We start from the raw sequence: 19,888 nt of genomic DNA on the forward strand, positions 1-19,888 counted from the left end.
AAAAACCTTAGATATATTGTGAATAATTTTAGTAGCAGAGATTCAGTTAAAGCCTTGAGGTATTTCAGAAAGCTCAAAAACCTCACCATCAATCAGCATGTCTCCATTTCATCAGAAGGAAGTGGGTTTTTTCCTACAAGCTAACATGTTTTTTCACTGAAGATTTTTAAAAATCTGATGTAGAAACCTACTGACGAAGTGCATCCACATTAGATGTAATCTATTTTTGTTACAGCACCATTTCCCCACTGGTTTTCTATTTCCTTGCTTTCGTGGAGGGTTATTTATATTTGGGATAAGGGATGATGCACATTGACAGATGGGATAGTCCACAGCGTTGCTGTGCATTGGTAAGATGCCCTGTCCCAGGTACCCCTGGCTGTGGTGGGGCTCATGGGCACGTCTTTTCCCTGCCTTGGGGTCTGCATACTGCTGGGTGAAGCCCCCACCCTGGCTCTGTGGCCCCCAGGATGGGTGCCCTCTTCCTGGTGGGGGCTTCGGGGGCGTTCAAACCAGGCATGTTGCACCAGGATGCATTTAATCTGCTTTTTATTCTTTTGCCAGCCTGCCATTGGTGCAAAATGTGCTGCTGCTTCAGTGAGAAGGGATGATTCAGCCAGTGCTGGTGAAACACCACCAAAGATTGCCTGCCTCAAAAGTTGTGTGACAATTTACACTTTCATTATCATTTGAAAGTTTCTTTTAGCTGGTCGGTATGTTCAGTTCTGGCTGCCCCTTCACTCAGCATAGGGATAATGTGAACTGTGACCCTATGGTGGCACAGTTTGCCATAGGGTACATGAGCTGTTCTGTGGCTCCCTGACATCTCCAGCCCTCCTTCCCAAACACTGATGTCTCTATAGTTCTGTTCGTGTGGTTGTTGTTGTTCTTTTCTTCTTTTTTTTTTTTTTTTTTTTTTTTTTTTTTTTTTTTTTTTTTTGGAGAGGTGCTCTTTGTTTTCTTTTCCGTTTTGGTACCAGTTGGACTTGGTTTTTGCCTGACTGATTGATCCAATGTATATCCACCACCAGTTTGTCAGCTCCCAAAACTAGGAATTGCTGATTGTGGTCTTCAGATGACTAACTTCATAATATGACCAAAACTTAATATGAAACAATAAAAATCTAGGTTACTTTTCGAGGCCTAGGTTTATACATTTACTTTAAGTGATGGAAGTAGTCTAGCCACCTTGGCTTTGATTTTCTTATATTAGCTTGAGACCCTTGTAATTAACTATCACAGGGATGTATCTGCAACATCACTTGTCCTTGCTAATGTAAATCCAGGTCACTAAACCCTCCACAATCTGCATCAAAATCAGTCCAAGATCTGCCTATGTGTCCCTCCAAACTGTAAGTAGTAGCAGCCAGTGGTGTGATGTGGCCAGCATCACATTCAGCTGCCTTTGAGTCGCTGGCTTCATCAGGCAAGTTTCTATTTGTAACTAGATTTATTGAAAATGGCCTTTGGCATGAGTACAGACCAGAGCTTGGACGCTAGTCTCTGGATCCAAGGGGCAGAGCCCTGTCAGTCTCCCACCACGTCTCTTCCCCACACAGAACGTCAGCCACATTAGGGAGCCATGGAAATAGCTCATGGCAACCTGCTATACATGTTGCTGTAGATATTTGTTGGATGGATCCATTCATTAAAAACCAAATCACATCCCCTTGCCTCATTGATCTTGTAATCACAATGTATTTCTTCTTTACTTTTCCTCCACCTGCCTTACTCCTGAAGGAAATGATCTGTTCCATGTATTGCAACCCGGCATTATAAATGTTTTATAGTGCTTAATGTTTTATTTTTCTTTAAACCTAATTTCTTATTTTCTTTCTGGGAAAAAAAAAAAAAGTTCACTTCAGCTTTGTAAAAATTAAATGTCAGCATTTACGTGGCTCAGAGAAGTACCACAAATCTTCCATTGTTGCCAACTCGGACTTCTGGACAGAGTGATATATATTTTTCTGTATTTGTGTCTTTACACGGTACCTTCATTTACAATATTTGAAAAAGAATGTTTTTTTCTATTTTGCAGTGAACATTTCTGTTTGACATCACATAGTAATTCCTCATCAATGGTGTTTGAAATAAGTGAATATTAAAGATTGGTATGATATTATATGGCTTATTGCTGAACATGCACTGCACACCAGCCAAGGGAATGGGACACCCTGGGTGTTGAACAGATTTAGAAGATGACTGAGCCTCTGTCCCAGACTTATTGGTACAAATGGCCCCTTTTTAGCATTGCACTCCAAAGTCAATTCCATCAATTTACATTTCTTCCCTTATTTATTTTTGTTTAAAATTTATTTTTTCAGCTTTTTGATTTAAGGGAACAAAGAGAAGCCTCAATTTTTTTTTCTTACTGGAAATTCTTTGCGTAAGTTCTTTCACTATTCTTTTCCCTGCCACTACAGTAACTTTTCCATAGATTATCATTACAGATATATTTTACGATAAAGTAGTGAGTAACACAACACAAACACATCCATTCTCTTAATTAAATGAGCTACAGCTTTTGGGCTGAAACAAACAATAATATTATTTATAACTCAAATTACATTATATAAACTATACTCTCATCTATAAAGAGAGTATAAATGGCATAGTAGGGTTCCACGTTTGCTTTTTTCTTTTTTTTCCCCAATGATTTTCCTGTTGACCTCTCTTTTAATTTACAAATAAAACCATGACTTTCTTGACCGCCAGCACTGAAAATTCACCCTGGGATCTGAGATCAAGCTGTGTTCTTTCTACTTTATGCCAAAATAGACTCCGGTTCACCTCCTCAGTGCTGAGGTGGCTCTGCAGGGCTGGCAGGAATGAAAAGCAATAACAGTACTTTTGCCAGTAAAAAGATGAACAAATTCTCTCAGAAGTAGGAAGATACCAATTTTCAAGTCATCTTTATAGAAAACAGCTGTTGTTTGAAAGAGATGCTCATAGCAGAGCTGGGGTGGGATGTCTCATTGCTTGATGTTCCTCTGCAACCTTCCTTCACTTCTCCCTTTCAGTCTTTCTAGCTCAGTGTGTAGAACAATCAAGCTGAGGTGCTTGTGGCTGCGGTTGAACAACCTCTTTCCCTGGCAGCAGTGATGGACTCAGGTGTTTCTGCCCTCTTCCGATTGTTTGCACCCCTACGCTTGTGTTGGTACTGGGGCTGCTTTGTGTCTTGGGTGGAGTAGATTTTTGTGGAGCCCCCAGGCTCATCTCTTTGGACCCAGATCCTACCACAGCTCTGCTAACAGTTGTGCTGCCAGGAATATGTGCTCACCCTCCTGCTTCTGTGTTTGTGGGGCATCAGATGAAATCCAGGCAAGGGAGTTTACTAACTCTTTTTTCCTAAACTGGTCAAAGGTGAACATTTAGCCAGTTCTTTGTGCTTAGCTGTAAAACATTCCAAAAATATGGTTTTGGAAGTCAGTCTTCCTTTTCATAGTTGGAAAACATATCTTTGCAGTGAAAGTTTGATGGATAAACAATCCTTTGGGACAAAGCATGAAGACGTAACGCTGGGGTGCCCAGCCTCCTTTGGGAACCGGGTGCCTCTGCGGGGCTCAGGCACCTGCATGCACTCAAACACAGGGATCTAGAGCTCCTGCTGTGGAGCTCATCGTAGGAGAAAGGCATTTACACAGGGCAGAGACATGGGCAGAGCACAGGGAAGGCAGTGCCTGACAACAGTCCAAAAAGATGCAAACAGGGACTGCTGTAGTAGTTTTCAGAGGCTGCAATTATTCCCATTGCCAACCAGGAGGACTGGGGCACTTGACAGGCGAGTGATACTCTCAGGAAGATGGTAGCATGTGAGGCCAGGCAAAGGCAGAATTGTATCCAATGGTGCGTGTGACACCCCCTTCCCTGGCTGCAGCGAGTCTCGGTACTCTTGGCAGAACCCATGTTCAGCTGCTTAATTCTGTAATTTACTGTGGTTTATTTCTCATTTATTAAACAGGGTAGAGAAAAGGTAATGGTGCCTAACAGACTGCTGTCCCTGGAGCTCTTTCAGGCTGTGGATCACAAAATCACAAATTCAAACTTTGGGAAGTATTTGGCTGGCTAAGGTTCTGTTGGTTCTTAAGGAGTTACGCAGAAGGCAGGAAAATGACCGTGCGAAGTTCATGGTGAGCTGCTGATGCCTGGATTGTCAGCTGCCCAGCACTGCCCTCTTCTCCTGCTGGCTGTCCCCTGTGAGCCCATGTGCTACCATTCCCTCTGAGAGCACTGAGCTGGTTGTCCAGTGCTGTGCAATCCTTCTGGAGAGCCTGACAAGCCTTGAGAAGCAAAGCTGAACAGCTATATGCACTTTCTAACAAGGCAGATTTAACAGGAGAAGAAACACTGATCTGTGGGCAATGTGTGCTGGCCTTTACAGTTCCTTCTGCTGGCATGTCCCCTGTGAAATGTGATTCTCTGCACTCCTTGGGTTTAAGGAAACAAATTTAGTGGAAGCTGATTTTTGATCTTAACTGTAATTTAGCCCACTGGATATGAACTGACATGTAGACTAAGAGGAAAGGAAGACAATTACAAAAGCAGATTAAAACAGGTTCCAAACAAACCAGAGATTCATGCAGAATTTGTTCTAGCAGAAAAAAGTCTTGTGCTTGCTTTGGCTGGTATGATGCACTTCATTTTTTATTTTTTATTTTAAAATGCAGTTTTGTAGGCTACTTCTGCAAGTATGTGATTGAGACTTCATTTTAATAATCACGGCAATTTGAGTACGCACTTTCTGCCTAAGGGATAAACATCTGCCTGCACATAGTAGAAAACATATCTGTGACAGTGAATTTCTGTAAAGCTCTGATTTCTCACCAGCCACCACCAAAAAGGTAATTCTATTTTAGGAGTAAACCCAAATGCACGGAAGTAAAGACATTCACAGTTAAGACATCAACTCTTTTTTCCTCCTGGCTCCACACAATTTGTTTATGTATTACAGCATCTGCTCCAGGTTATGTAAAATCTGTTGCAAGAACTTGTGATATCCGATGAATAAAGGACAAAGTCTGAGTTTAGTTTGGAATTTTCAGGGTTTAGTGAATTCTGCTGTACCCTGTCCCAGGTCTTGCTGCTCCAATTGGTTCAATTGCCATTTATCTCTTTCCATGATTAATGACAAAGCTACTGCTGCTGAGTGCCTTGAGCTTACCACGCTGTGTGTTAGGTACCGTATAATTGTAATGAAAAGACATCCTTTGGGTCAAAGTGCTAGAATGCACATACTAGTTAGCAGACAAATGTCTTTTTAAATTGGATGGACTGCTAGATTACATTATCAGAAGCAACCTTTGCATTTTATGAGTTGTTGGTTGTTTAAATGAGAAGAATGATCCTCAGAATCAAAATTCTGTCTTTAGCTCAATTTTTAATATTCAGACTGCATGGACATCCATTTTGACATCACACAAACTAGTTAGCAATCAGAAAGCTTAACCCTATTCATTTCATTCAGATGAGTGGTCTCACTGGGGTTAACCGAAGTGCTTATAAAATTACTATAAACATGGCTATTTAATTCTTGCTTAGATAATGTTAAATCATTTGATTAAATCCCTCTTTTCCCCTCAAGGCCACCAACAAGGCAAATTAACAGAGACTCACAAATATCCAATTATGATCTAGTCCAAACCATATGTATTCCCAAGGAGAAAAATAAAATTAAGAAGTTTCTTTTAACATGAGGAGCTTTTTTTTTAATGTCAGAGTGAAGACAGAGCAATACTACTGGATTACCATAATTAATTAGGTCAACTTTAAAAAGAAAACAGCTATAAATACAAATTGCATTCAGAAATTAATGGGATTCTTAATAAGAATTACATATTTTGCTTTCATTACTTGTAAATGTACACTTTTCCCAAGGACAAATAAGTGTGTTCTCATTTCATTAAATAATGCATACTATTATGTACCTGAGAACGTGCAGAATGACAGAATAAAGGACACATGGACAAACCATTTATGGCACTTCTTGACTTCTCAGATCTTGATTTGGCAATTAAAACACTATGTCTGTCACACAGGTGCACTTTGGGGAGACAGGCAATACATACTGAATTACTGCTCCATATTCCATGGTTATATAATCTAGATGGGGTAAGTGTTTTTAATCAGTATGAATACATATTGCAAACAGCAAACTGCATCTAAGAAATGCTGAGATTTGTGGAGTGATCTCTCGACACTGAAGAACATTTTTTGCAAGGATGGCACCTGTAAGTGTGACCATTGTGACAATCCCTACTCACAATCACATTGTGATGTTTAACAGCTAACAAAGAGTAGGTTAAGTCCTATATTCTATATTGAATTCTCAATTTTATACATATATATTAAACTCCATAAAGTCCTATATTCTGTTGCTTCAGTAAGAGACTGGCATGTCAGTACAGAAAATGTTGACCTGTCCCGTGGACAAAGCTGGGCTACTGCTCCAGGCAGTGCAGTGGGAGGGGACCCTTTCTGAACAGGTGTGACATGTGGCTTCTGCTTGAGCTGTGCAGCTAGCTCAGTAAACATGAGGTAGGGAACTGCATCGTTTATTTTGACCAAATAACCAATAGCTATGGCTAAAAAAAAGATTCATTGAATAAAGGCTATGCTTGCAACCTTTGGCATTTTCTGCCTCATGATTTCTTAATTGGGTAAATAGCTATTACACTTTGCTAATTTGAGTAGTATTTCCAGGTTTACTTTTGTGTTTATTTCTTTAAAATACAAAATTGCATAAAACCAAGTCAATAGGAAGAGTTTAAGTCTTTTGGCACTTTATTTTCAGGAAAGCATGGTTTCGTTACACCCATTCCACATAAAAAGCTACCACTTTTTTTTTGCTCAAACCTTCCTCCTCGGTCAGAGCCCAAATGGAAAAATGTGTTCCAGTGGCTATGTCATCACCCTTGCACTTGGAAAATCAGCGTGCATTTTTTCTTCAGGAGTCTCTTGGCTCCCTTTCTTCTTTCTGTCCTCAGTCCTTCCGTTCAGCACACTTGTGTTTTTCTCTGCAAAAATATGTTACCTAGAGGACAAGTGAGAAGGTGGCATGACTTAGTGGGCAAAGGAAAAGACATGGGTAGACAGAACCAGAGAAAAATTGCAGGAAGAGAATGGTGGAGCAGAGTGTGGAAGACAGCCTGTATGTAGTTCAAGCTGCTACTGGGATGAGACAAAAATAGAGTATTTAATGTATGCCTGTGGCAATTATCAATATTAATATGACTGTATAATAGCTGTTAGAAGCATAAAACTAGGAGAATAAAAATTGATCATAGAATTTATACAAACCATTATGATAATTTAAATCCTTATTATCAGTGTTTACTTATGTCTTAGGGTAGAATAATGAACCTTTAATTGCAGGCAAGCAATTCTATGTCAGAATAAATCAGAACTTGGGTGCAGTGATAACATGTATCCAACAATGCCGTTGATTTTGGCACTCATTCAGCATTCTTTATATTAAGTTTTAATGCAAAACATCTGAAGAACACTGTTAAAAAAGCTGTTAGATACAACCCATATACAATGAAATGTTCCCTATTCTCTCCCCTTTTTTTCCTCCTGACCTACACAGGCCTTATTTTTACAGTAAAGATTCACTTTTTGATCTCTAAACTAAGGGAAACAATGAGCCAAATAAAATAAAACACACATGCAGCAAGCACAGTTGATTTCTGAGGCTGGAAGGGTGAAATGCGGAATGACTCCTTGTTCCAGGAATGTTTTGTTAAGCATTCAGAAATATTGCTTTCTGAAGGAACTATCCACATTAAATGGTCTGGAACAATGTCATATCAAAAGACTGATGACTGTGGTTTAAAACCAGGAGATTTTAATCTTAGTCTAGAATAGAGTAAGAAGTATCTGTTAATTTATTCTAGTTTCTAGTTATTCTAGTGTGTTGAAGATATGACCTGTTGCAAACTTGAGACTCATTTGAGAAGTAATATAAAATGTTATTAAAGGACAGACATGCTAATAGGACAGCAAAAACCCCCACTTGTGTCAATACTCAGACTCCTGAATGTCTCAGGCACCCTTGCCAAAGGTCCCTAGCCAGCAAACTCCCCTTCATATATTACCAGAAGACTGTGTCAAGCACCTAAACTGGTCTGAACTGGAGACCTGAGAAGGGGCTTTACTGCTTTTGTGGTTTTTGCAATGCGCTGGTGTGTTCTGGGGAGCTGTGCTAGCCAGTGAGATGCGGCTGGGGAGACCCTGGTGTAGGGAGGCAGGTCTGCTGAACCTCTGTTAAAATCTCTACCATAATTATTAATGCTTCCTTCAGTGAGTAGGTGGAAAGCCATAAGATAAATGACAACGTTATTGGTGTTACAAATCAAGGGAAGGCAATTATAGTGACCTTCCAGAAAACAGCAATCTAAAGAGAATGAAGTATTTCTAGCTTCTGTATGAGCATGGGAAATAAATCAGAGGAAAATTGGGCAACGTTATCTAAAAACAATTCTCAGATTTGGGTGACCAGCATTTTATAATGGACAAACCCCCAAACTCAACCACCTAGCCCCCACCCCACCCCTCTAAAAGTTACGTAGATTTTGCAAATAAATTGGAAACTCTCTGGCAAGAATTGAGTACCAAAAGCATAAACAGAGTCTAAACAGGTTATGTCTACTTTTCTCATCTGTCTCAGCTACTTATCTTGCCACCTACTATGCTTTATTACATTTTTTGTTTTATAAATTAGAGTTTAAAAACAGGTAGAAGCTCAGATAAAAATCATGAAGTGAAAACAAGAATGTAACATTCCTGTTCCAGGTTGAACAAAGATTCGCTGTGTCACCAGTGTACTGGCACTGGCAGGAACTGGAGGTGAGTATAGAAAGAATCAGAACAAACCCCAGAAAGTTCAGAACATTATCAGAGCATTATCTTTCTTCAAATACACACACATATATATGAATATACAAATGTTATTCTAAAATTTCAAATGCCAATAGTAATAATGCTGTATTTCATATTTTAACCATTGTTAAACTAGCTCTAATACAAATGGAGTATTACAAAGTCTAAGCAAGAACTAAATTTGAGTTGAGTTATATTTAGGGGAAATGCAGTAGTAAACACTTCAAGTTAAAAGCATTTCTTCACAAAGTAAAATGGAGTCTTTGCAGGACTTCATGATTAAAAGTGAAATTATTTGTTGTTGCTTATAATTGGGCTAATTAGTGGCTGGACTCAGCACAAGTCTATTTTTTCTAGGGAAAGATTTGTTGTACCATATTTTAACTAAGCAATATTATTTTGTATATGTTTAATACTTATTTCTAGTGAAAAGGCTGTGAGATTAAGCAAGAATCTTATTTTGCACAACCTATTTCACAATTAAGCCTTTCTGAAACTAAGGCAATTAAATGAGCAGAATCATTTTGCTTGTTTTGCTCATACAACTTTTATATAATCCACTTACTGCTGATATTTCTTAAGTTCTGCAGCCTTATATTCTTGATCTCTCTTTAAAGATTCTAATTAATACTGAAATACACATACCAAGCTACACACAGAGGCCTCCCTTAACAGAATTTTAAGGCTGTGAGTTCAAGTACTCGAAGGATATAGAAATGCAAGAATCAAGATTGCCAATGAATTCTCAGGTTCTGTCCCTTTTACGAGTATGCGTAATCTTTAATGATCTTTCTGCCTTCTCTGTTGCTATGCTCACTAAGATTTTTTCAGAAGTTTTTGTTTGGCCAGCTCTGGAAGGTAGCTCCTCTGCCTCAAGAAGCCACTGCCAAAGCTCAGGTTGTATTTTTTCTCAATATTGAACATTAATTAGCAGTTGAAACATGGAAGTTATGTGTAGGCATATAAAGTGTTTGCCTTATCTTGTTATCCATCATGGAAAAAATCCAGCCCAAATAAAACTGGGCAAGGTTATAAGGCACTTACATCACAGATCAATAGTGGGAAGTATGGGACAGCCTGATGTTAGTGGGGGCTGGGACTGGCTAGTTCTGCCTGAAGTGCAGTCCATAAGGAATGTAAGTAAAAAGAGAGCCCAAATTCATTATTGGTTTAGTAGGCTTTTCATTTGTTTCTTTTCAAAACTCAGTTTTCAACAGCATGGCATGTCCATGTTCTCCCCGTCATGGACAGCTCTGGAAATACAACACAGGGGATGAAGCACAGGAGAAGGAAAGGTTAGATGTAACCCCTGGTGTGGCTTTCTAGCTGTTTTCACTTCTGGGAAGCAGCCTACAGCTCTTAAGGGAGATTGTAGTCCTCCTCTGAGTCCACAGACAAATCAGTATTTAATCCAGCACAATTAGAAGATGCCTTATGAGATGAGGTGAAACTAATCTTAAGCTGAGGTCCGGTTTGGCAAACACTTTGAGCCTAAAAATACCCAGCAAAAAGCAGTATTAGAAAATGACAAAGCAAATTACTGCAACTTTTTACTTTGAAACAAGTAATTTAAAAAATTGACCATTGTTACAGCAATGTCAAGGAAGGGTTAAATAACTTGAGAATGAAATGGTACCACACAATGCCAATATCTAGTCCAGCTGAATTGCCACAGACTATGCTATGCAGAAAGCACTAGAAGGCCAGAGTCTCCATCTACCAGGTAGGGAAAAAAGGAATCTATTTAGTGAGATTTTAAAACTATTTCTACTTTTGCTTTCTCTGAGTTGAGCCTGGTACAAGCTTCATTGCAACCAATCTGCCTTGGCTTGCTAAAGAACAAAATGCAAACAGGTTCAGAAGCAAAGGACATGACCTCATGGACTTAATACCTGCCCTGCCTTGTGGCTGTTATTAACTCATAGCCGTTGACCAAAGGGTTAATAAAAGTTTTGTTACAATTTATGACTGATACTGAATTTTAAAATCCAGAGACACATCTGTTAAATTACTAAGCAACAGTTACCTTGACCATGGTTATTCAGGCTTTATTTTATTGTGAAATATGAGATCAACTCTTTTGCCTGTCAATGTTGAAATAATGATGTTCAGAGTGGGAAGAAATTAAAATACTTAAAACAGTTAACTTGTAATTATTCCTACTTATTGCAGTTAAAGAAACCTTCAGGATTTTGGAGCTGAGAAAGCTGATTCAGGCATTGAGTCTGAAAAGAAATTAAACATTCAATTTATATGTGGAGTTCAGATTTTAGCTTGCAGTTCAAAAATATCTGTGTTTGGGAAAGTATGTAAAGATATACTTGATTAGCACTTTCTTGCATCAGGGGCATGGTATAGTACAAATAATGCCAACTTTTAAAATATATTTTTATTATTTTAATATATAATACATAATAATATATATTTTATCATTAATATAAAATATGTAAAATAGCATTAAGGATATACCCTATAGGAAAAGGAAATTAGAAGCTGACATCGAAGGAATTGAGGATATTTCAAGAAAGTTCCAATTTCTCATTATGCTAAAGTGTTACATTATAAGTTGCATAAGAAAAAGAAAAGTTACCTGAAACCTGACTCAACACATGCAAAATTTTACCAAAGTAGATTTATTTCTTTATAGATCTATGTAAAGTCTTTATTGCTTGCAGTGTAATTAGTGAAATTAGTTTATTTGCAGTTTGTGATTTTTTTATAATTTACTAGTTTGTTTAAAAATTATTTTCTCATCACTTTTTAAGATCCCATTTTATCAGTGATTATTTTAAAAACTGTATGTTGTTGACATCTGAAATTGCAGAGAAAATATCAATTGCTGTCACTTAAAAGAGACTTCAACGAGATATAAGCAGAATTCTAATGCTGATTAAAGTTGAAACTTATGAAGTGTTTCCACATAAAACATTTTGTTTCATTGGAAAAAAAATTCATTCTTTATTCCTTACCATAAAATGTGTTCAAAATATTCTGCATGTGGCTGTTGCTATGAAGAAATCATAGAATCATAGACTGGTTTGGGTTGGAAGGGACCTTTAAAGGACCTTAAACTTCAGCCACATTTCCAAAAGGAAAGAAATGTGAGTGAGCAAATGCAAGCTGCCAACTTCACAGCAGATAAAACAGCATAGACAGCATTTCAAGGCCCAACACTGTAAAGTGCCAGAAAAATGCAAATATGGAGACCTGGTAACTTAGTTCCTTAGGGACCTCATGGCTGTGACTTAACTGCTGCAAAACGTTGGTGTGTTATAAAGCCACTGATTTCAAAATGATATAACAAAGGAATTTACTTCTTTCAAGTACCTGTACAATAGCTTCATACTTTCAGGTTTAAAGTGCCAGGTGCCAAACAGGTTCTGCTGAGGAAATGTTAAATGTGTTGTTCTTTTCAATTCTCCCCCCATGCTCACTAGCATATATATGGATCAGCATTAGTTTTATCTTTTGGACTCCTGTGCCTTTCTGTAAGGGGTGTGGGCATCAGGGTGCCCACAAGAAGAGGAAGAAGGAGCTTTAGCAAATGGGATACATACTGCCACTGATGGGTTATGCATGTTGCTTGCATTGTAACTACTTGAAATTACTTAACATCTTATCTAGATCCTGTTTTGTAATCAGTTAGCATTTGCGAGGTACACTTACTTCTTAACATCGAGTCATGAGGTAGAAAGGGTGCAATATGGTTTTAAAGTTTTGTGCCCCATCTGTTTTTAAATTATATCAGCTATTTCAAATTTTCTGTTTGTATTCCTCAAAAAGTGACTTGCCCTTTAGTCAAGCTGTCTTTCATTATGCTCCTTCTTTCTTTAGCTTGCTAAATCCACTCTCTTTTGTGGCTCAGATAAATTCTTAAACTTTCAGAATTTGCAATGGAGCTATTTTTAGAAAATCCGTATAACCTGATGGAGAAGATAATAATTCAGTAAGTATGTTTAGCCCTGCGGCCAGATGAGCTTACAGAGCTTCCTTTGTTCATATAAAGGATACATTTTTCAAATTTCTATTAATGTAAGTTATGAAGCCAATGATTTTTTAACAGAAAGCAATAAATATGAGCATATGTCTAAGTGGTCTTCTGCAGGCAGATATTCCCTTGCTTTGCTCATGCCATGAGTCCAGCAGCAGCTGTGTGGCCCAAGATAATTAACTATCAAGCTTGAGCAATGTCCATTAAATGCACCCACACAGCTTTCATTTTGTTCACAACATGTGAACAGCAAACTGAGGTCCACCTCCAGAAGACCTTGTAAATTTTGCTGAGGATATTATCTTGAGCTTATCTGCATTAAGTAATTAATTGAACAAATAGTACAGTATTGTGTTGCCACATACAAATAGACTTGAAATACTATAGTTTCTCTATGTAGATGCTGAGAAGGAGGGAGTCAAGCCTGGATTGTCCTGAAAAGTGTCTGCTTTTGCCTTGAGTCTACTTAGAAACATTTAAAGCAAACGACAGGTTTTGGAAAACTCAGCTATCATTAACTTTGCAAAAGAAATCAAGTGTAGAGGCTCTCCGTGTCATCATATTTGGCCTTTAGATACCACGGGCTGAGCATTGACAGCTACTCCTTTTTATGGTCTCACTTGTCTCCTTGCATTGAGCCTTATTGCCCGTTAGGCTCATAGGCTTCCCAGAAGCAAGGATGCATGGGAGACCTTCCATGTCCTGGGGGACAGAGGACCTACCCTGACTTAAATTTCCCTTCCCATAACTTGTTTCTTTATTTTAGCTAATGATAGTTTAAAGCAGAATGCAGAAATGGTGCTGGGAGTCAGAACAGGAATTCAAAATCTGTTCCTTTCAGACTAAGTGCCAAACTACAGAGTCATGTGTCCTTTTCAGCTCGTTTGCCATGGTAAATCACAGGGTTAGAGGCAGACATCAGCTCCTCACATGTCTCTAATGCTTGGCTAAATATCACCTTGCCCCTACGTCAAGCAGTCCTGTATCACCAAGATACTGAAGCATGCATCTATCTTATGCACACATTTAAGAGGATAATTTAACACAATTTTGAAAACAAACACTAGACCAAGAAAAGCTCTTAGTCTTGGGAGACAGACAGAAAATTAATTTCAGATGTGTCTGGTTTATTCCATTGGCTTGGAAGAAACTGAACATGGACTTCTGCGCCCTCTCATATGTGGTCTCATCCAGCTTGCCTGCGCAGGAACAGTTAATTACAGAGGTGCAAAAAAGGCATGTAGTGAACTGAGATGATTTAATGAGAGCCTCCTGGTTAAACCAGATAAAAAAGCAAAAGCCAGTTTGGTGTAAATAGTATAGATCAACATGAATGTCCTGTGTTCCTACCATCTTTTTATACCAAAGAGGTTTTAACACTTCCTAGTTCAAACTATCAGGAAATACTCAGCACTCAATATTTTTCCTCCAAAATGTTGTTATCCCACTCTGACGCTGAGGAAAAAGATGCTAGTTTAAACAGCCCAAAGGCAGCAAGAAAGGGGACAGATTCATATTCAGGAACAGTTGCTGCAGCTGGAAGCTAGCCCCTTGCTGCAGGCAGCAGAGCCCTGGGAACGCTGCTCAGTGCAGCTCCGGGGCTCTGGCTCACTGGGAGTTATGCCATCTCTCTCTGGAGGTTCCCCATCGCTCTGATCAGTGGTCCAACTCTCACTTGCAATTCCTGCAAGATAAATCTTTTAAAGGCCAAGGTATTTTATAATTCTTCTGTAACACCAGTGATACTCTCAGAGAGAATAGGTTCCCTTCCTTTTGTAGATGTGCTTACATCTCATTTTTTAAGAAATACTTAAAACATTGAATTGGTAAGACAATTAGAAAATAAGCTATTGTTATAGATAAAGTAAATCTCATATGTAGCCAGCAGGGCAGCTAGCAGGAAATCTGAACCGTGATGGTATATTTTAAAGTTCAGAAACACAGAAGTTAAGTGGAGATTCAGTTTCTCTGTTTCAGGGTCCAGCTACAGTAGAAGGATAACCTTCTACAAAATAGGAAAATCTCACGTGTGTTAAAGATGGCCCCACAGGCATCACCTCCTTCACCCAAAAGTGGGGGGAGAGGTGAAAACTCTTAAGTGGAATAGAAGCTTTTGGAAACAGTGGGCAGGTGCTGCTGGTGGGCCTAGTGAAGATTGAGGATGGCAGTCAGAGGTGTCACAAAACAATGGAAAAGGAGCCAGGAGTTTCACATTAGGTATATTCTTCATTTAGCACAAAGAGAGCTTTGCATCTGACCAAAACACATTGCATTTTTGGTGCAGAAACAGACATTTTTATGTTGCTTAATCAAACATAATTTATGGCGTATGTTTACGATGCAACCGCAGTTTTGGTTTCTAAAAACCTTTGGAATTTGGTACAACTCTAGCAAATGTTTCCATACATTCAAGTTATCTTTTTTAAAGGCAAAACTATTCCCAGTATTTCTTTGCCACTGGATTTAGTACATGACCATGTGGGAGAGGTTATGCACATGCCATGTACAGGAACTGGTAGTGCCTGGCTAAAGTAGCTTGGCATAGGCAAGTGTGATCTGGCAAAGAACAGATCCTTTGCTAATGAATCAGCATGAGCAGCTCAGTTTGGACAGAAACAAACTGTAAAATGCCTGATCAGCAGGAGCACTTCCTCGAATACATCAAAGCTGTTCCTTTGTACATGGCACAGCTGAGTTCTTTCCAAGAATTTGTAGGCCAGTATTCTTGCTTTTCAAAGTGTCTTAAAATGGGTACAAATCCTCTCTCCTGAATGTCATGAAACAAACAGAAAGGTATGCAAAAAATTAGAAACATTAAAATATTTAAATAATCATTCATGCAAAGCATAAGCACAGCTGGAAGCAGTGTCCCCTTGAGTTCTTGCTTATATTCTGACTATATTTGAAATATATGTGTTGCTGTTATTTCTGGGGAAGCATATACATTAAATATTCTTGTTTTCTCTGTCTGAGTACTTACAATAGTTGGGTTTTTTTCATTATGTTTAATTTCCTCTATAACTAAGCACTAAAGTAGTACCTACATTACTGGTATGGGATATACTGCATCAGTAACTGAGGGGTAGTTTTGCCTGTTTCAGCAGAATGTGACAGAAGAATCAGAATTAATATCAGAAGTAACATGATAGCCAAGTTATAACATCTTCCAGCATTTCTGAGGCTATGGACCAATTCTGTGGCCATCATGCACAAAAAGTAAAAAACAGCAAGTCAATGTATTATTCATTACAAAAGCGTGGTTGTGGTGTTGAGACTGTCTCCCAGGTCCCAAGGCAGGGAAGTGGCAGTGAGTTGAGAGCTGTGATCCCATCTCTTCCCTTGTGAGGGACAGCCTCAGCACACACACAGGGACATTGTGACACTGAGCATCTGCATCAGCCCTACGGCCTCAGCTGGCTGCAGGGCAGGAGTGGGGAGTGCTCTCAGCCACAGGCTACTCCCCAGCTCGGTCAGTAGGTAGAGGAGACCTGGAGATAATACCGCTCTCATAGGTCTTCATGGTTTGTTTTGCATTTTTTGGACAAATGGTGGCACTGGCTACCTAGTGTGAAAAAGACAGGGATGGTTGTGATGGGGACTTCAGGTTCATGGGGAATGGCTTGCAGGTTGTTGGTCTCTCGCTGCATGTTTTGGTGCAGAAGTAGGAGATGGCAGAGCTGAGCACAGTTTCTGGCCAAGCCAGGCTGGTTTTTTTTATCTAAATCCCTCTAATCTAAAGCAGTGTTGGTCCTGTGTCTTAACTTCAGCAGAATTTAGGTGTACTGCATCAGACCCGTGCATGGTATGGATTAGTGATCTTCTGCAAAGTTTTGTATTTTTTCGTAAGAATCAGAAGTATGCACTTGTAAGTAGAAAGGAAAACTTGGACATGTTAATGACTGGGATGAGGTTGGCCCATCTGATAAGCTAAGTAGTGTACCAAGATTTTCTGGTTTTGCTGTTGATGCATAACAGTACAGGTGCAGTGGTTCCATCAGACCTAGGGGAGGGGGATGACATAACCAGGCTCCCTGCAGAGAGCTTGGTGAAAAGGGAGAAGCTCTTTGGCATATTTCAGGAGTGGTCAAGCATCCAAGATTGGCAGCTGTTGCTGCTGACTGCCTAAGAACTGCTGTCAGAGCACCACCTGTGGCTTCAGACTGAATTTTACAGGGGACACATCACTCCTGTGTGCGAGAGGGATCCTCTGTCAGCTCCTGGGAATAAACCAGCTCCTGCTGTTTCTGAGTGAGCAAAACAAGCAGTTTGTGAGACATGGAGGGCTTGTCCCGGCATTACAACTGTCTCTGCTGAGATCGTGTCAGCTAACCTTGCTGTGCCAGAAAGATCCAGATGATGGTCTGGAAGACGGTCTGCACAAAGTTGTCGTAGAATACATATGAATATATGGACCAAAACAGGGCATAGCAGGATGGAGGGGAAAACAAGGCGCTAGGAGGAAGAAAGCTCTGTGAGGTACTGAGAACGGGGCACACAGGGAGAGAATTATTAAAAAAAAAAAAAAAAAAGGTACACCATAAAATATGCAGCAGTAGGGCAGAGATGCAGCTGAGAGTATCAGAGCAAGACTGAAGCAGAGGGATTAAAGAACAGAGAAGTCAGCAGGAGATGGGGTAAATAATAAGCACATTAAAATGCACAGGGCAAGAAGTACATTAGAAATGCACAAAGGGAAGACAGTTAGTCTTGGGAGCAAAGTACTCTGCTCTAACCCTGCCTTATTATGTGACTCTTGCCAAGAGTCCCACTCCTCCCTTGCATGGAAAACATGAAATATTTTATTGGTGTTTGTAAAGTTGTTACCAAGACCATAAGGAATTGTTAGCAGGTTGCTAAGCATGGGATAAATTCACTATCACTTACACTCAGTTTTGATACTCCTAACTCTGATTACTCAGCTGAGGTGTGAAATTTGGTGTCCAAGGGCTTCTTCTGTGGTCAAATAGGTGGATATTTCCACAGTGTTTCAGGTCTAAGGTTGCTTTCCTTAGAGAGAACACCTTTGCTCAAAAGGCAAGAGCTTGAGGTAGGCGGCTAATGCAAGCTGGGTTGGATAGAGGACATCACGTGTTCAGAACAGTGCTGTGGGCTTCCTAAACCACTCACTCCAGCTACCTACAAATTTCTGATCTCAGGACAGGAATCACTGGATGATTTGCTCATGTATCAGAGGTCAAAACGATGAGCATAATACTCTCTTCTGATGACAAAACTTTTGACTTGTGTGGAGTTCACTGATGCTCATAATTAGAAGTATCTGCAAATTTTTTTTCAAAATGGGTACTTAGCAAAACCTGTTCTTTTCCCACTGTTTTTTTTCTCACTCAAGATAAAAGTTACTGAAAGAGTTTCCGCTGATAAACCTGAGGCAGACTAATTCTATTTGTTATACTAGTGCTAGTTTTCTTTGATGGTTTCAATGGTGTGTGGCAGCTGCAGCTCAAGCTCCTGATCTGAAGCTCAGGCCCTTTTCAAAAGAAGCAGGAGGTGTTCTACTCTGACCAAGCTGCACAGGGCATTGCGTGAGTCACATGGCTGAAGGAGAACTGCAAAACATATGGGCTGGCCAGGAAAGGGGAGCATCAGGTTTTCAAACTGTAATTTCCAAAGTTGCTGGGTTTTGTGGTTTATGATTAGTTTCTGAGTCAATCCAACAAAATATTTTTTGTTTCTGAACTGAATCAATGTTTGTTTTTAATACTTCAACAACTCCTGTTGTTTGGAAAAAAAAAATTTGGAATTCCCCATAAGACAGATTCTACAGTTTCCATTCGCATAACACTTGCACTGAAGATACTATTAAAGTTCAAGGTATTGCTTAATGAAGGAATGACAAGGAAGATACCTTTCAATGTTTTCTGATATCTTAAATAAACAAAAAAAACTTTCCACGTTTAAAGGGAACATAATTATAGACAATCCTTTAATAAAAAGCACTGTGAATGTGCTTCAAGATGCATGATTAAGTCCAATTCAGGACGTAAGAGACGGAAGTGGGACTGTCTACATGCAGAACATGGTTCAGATTCTTCACCCAGTCTTAGGGACTTTCAATTTCAGTAGGAGCCTCCTGTATGGTTTGGATGTTTGGATGTCAATAGCCCTCTTCCTGGGTGCACCCATAATTTTCTATGCAGGCTAATTCAGCACCTACCCCTTTTCTGAGAGCACTTGGGGTCCAGAAATGGAGTGAGCTTCCCTGTAAGTAACTCTCAAACTTACTCTGCCTGTCAAAACCAAGCTTCCTTCAAAATTAAGTAAGTCCAAGTATTGATGGAGGCGACGGCTGGTTTTTTGTTTTTTTTTGTTGTAATAACTTGAAAAGGAATGAGAAGTTTGAGTTCAGATGTCTACTTATCTGGCTCTCTACTGAGCTGTGATCAGTCCAAACCCCAATCCCTTACTGCCCCAAAGGCTTATTCTGATGGCTGGGTATAAGTCATTGTAAAAGGAGTCGAAGGGCATAGAAGATCTGAACAAAATCTGTTGAAGCAGTGACAACTTGCAGCAAAGGATGGCTCTTCACAGGCCCAAGAGGAGAGAAATCCAAAGAGCTTGACTTGGGATTATTACAAAAGCAGTGCTTAGAGCCGTAACATTCACACCCTCATTTTCTTAAAATAGGCACCTAAATAGGCATTTAGAGTAAATCTGATTTCAGTCCTTCAATGAATTAATTCTCCAAGTACAAGGATAGGGACAATAATAGCTGTCTTTTTGTAGGGAGGACATGAAAATAAATTCTTGAATGTGTTTGAAGCTTGCAGGTACTATTCTGAATTTTTCCATAGTGATAGTTGGGAGGAAATGGATCAATCTGTCTTTAGATAAGCATTGAATAAGTGGGCAGCTGGTAAGGATAAAACAAAACATTAAAGAACTGCTCATAGCTTTGCAGCAATCTGTTATTAAAAAGCAGTCTAAGTGATAATACTGTGACAGAGTGTGATATGATGAAAGTCTTTACTAGATAGAATGCACTATTGTCTTTAGCAGTTC

General features: G+C 39.4%; 1 long non-coding RNA gene across 2 annotated transcripts in view; it reads left to right on the plus strand.

Moving 5' to 3' along the window:
• The window catches only part of LOC121089009, a 49,206-nt gene that overhangs the window by 10,526 nt on the left and 18,792 nt on the right, over window positions 1-19,888 (plus strand). For both annotated transcript variants that reach the window (XR_005828100.1, XR_005828101.1), the window contains exon 3: window positions 6,036-6,108. This is a non-coding gene — a long non-coding RNA (uncharacterized LOC121089009). The remainder of the gene's footprint in view (window positions 1-6,035; window positions 6,109-19,888) is intronic.

This window comes from Falco naumanni, chromosome 5 (genome assembly GCF_017639655.2).
Source record: "Falco naumanni isolate bFalNau1 chromosome 5, bFalNau1.pat, whole genome shotgun sequence".
Classification (NCBI taxonomy): Eukaryota; Metazoa; Chordata; class Aves; order Falconiformes; family Falconidae; genus Falco; species Falco naumanni.